Below are 1,887 nucleotides of genomic sequence, written 5' to 3'. Positions count from 1 at the left end.
GTAACAATGATATTTTACTGATAACTGGGGCAATTATGAACAATATAAATATATAACCAACTAAACTATCAAAGCAATTTGGCACTGGAACAAATTTATTACTCTATACCAATAATATTCCAATTTCGAGCTGTCGCTTGATAGCACACAAAATACTCCTGATATATATATATATATATATATATATATATATATATATATATATATATATATATATATATATGATATATATATATATATATATATATATATATATATATATATATATATATATATATATATATATATATATATATATTGGCGTGCTACTATTATAAGCACACATTGAGTATGAGTTGTTTTCAGATGTATGTAAATGGTAACTGAATACATCTTAATAGTTTTTAAGTCTTTATTCTATAAAAACAACAGAGTTAAACATCTCCATCACTGGAGGAAGCTGGGTTGGTCCAGATGACCAATTCTGGTGAAGTATAGATATGAACTGACTAAATTATCGATATCACAGATATCGTATGCTTAGTTTACTTTAGACACGTCACAAACTCGGAAGACACCTGCATCCGGTGACGTCACAAACTTTCACACGATGAGACAATGTGTTGACGTTTAAGAAGAATGTCAAATTGCTGAGACTTGCATTGTATGTCCTGTTTACGATTTGAATGACTACAGCAAATCCCAGGGTTAGCTCCTCCAACCAACATGACATATTACGTCATTTGTTTTAAACATGTAATATTAACTATTCTAATCATTACATTAGCTCGGCCAGCTATCTCAATTTTTTTTTTTTTACAAAAATTTAACAACAAGCCGAAACATGGTCATTAGGTGTGACTGGACATACGTATTATTCTTTGTTTAACTTTAGCCATAATCAACCGAGGATGAATGTCCAAATAGGCACATTAAAAAATAATAACAATAATGCATACAAAAAAGATATTACCAAAGCAAAAAGAAAAATGCATGATAAAACCAAGATCATATATATGGTACATTGCTAGCAAATGATTATATGGTACCAAAAAACAAAAAAACTTCTGACTTACATATGATTCGGTAACTTGATAAAGAATAATTGTTACCTTTGTCAGAAACAAAATACTCAATTATTAGTGCACAAACACGAATTCCTGGTACGTACACGTACCCTGGTTTCCTACATATATATATATATATATATATATATATATATATATATATATATATATATATATATATATATATATATATGTATATTTATATATAGGGCTGATATATTTTATTAGATGCCCATAGATTCTGTTATATATTTTATTTATTTATTTTTTTTTCTCTTTTCTTTTTTAACATTCCGGCTTATATATTTTTATTAGATGCCGAGAGAAAAAATGATTTATATCCTTTTTTATTTTATTTATTATTTTTTTCAAATGTTGTTTTAAATGTATTTTTAACAATGCAAATGTAGAAAATTTCTTTAATTACATATTACTAGCGTACTAATCAGCTTTTCATACAAACATCTTCCCGACTAATTACTCCCTTAGCGAATGAGGTGGCCACTCAAACAGCTTTGAACTGGATCAAATAGGGGGTATTGTCGGGGCTAGGCAACTCATTCCTTTTTAGCTGCTTGCTGTGCCGTAACCTACGCCAAACAAGGATGTTCACGGCGATAAATATCACCACCGTGATACACAAACCAGCCAGTAGTATGGGGTGAAGAATTTCTTTATAAGTCGGTGACAGGTGGTCCTTTTCGGTAAGTTTCATCAACCGCTTTGCCACATGTCCGTTGTACGGGAGAGGAAGTGCTGGCATTGTAGAGGTCCCCGTGAAGTTCGCGAAGTAGGCTCGTTCTCTGATGATTGTCCGTAGACCAGTCACCATGGAATTCGG

The sequence above is a fragment of the Palaemon carinicauda genome, chromosome 24 (genome assembly GCF_036898095.1).
Source record: "Palaemon carinicauda isolate YSFRI2023 chromosome 24, ASM3689809v2, whole genome shotgun sequence".
NCBI lineage: Eukaryota > Metazoa > Arthropoda > Malacostraca > Decapoda > Palaemonidae > Palaemon > Palaemon carinicauda.
Note: the sequence above shows the minus strand (reverse complement) of the source record.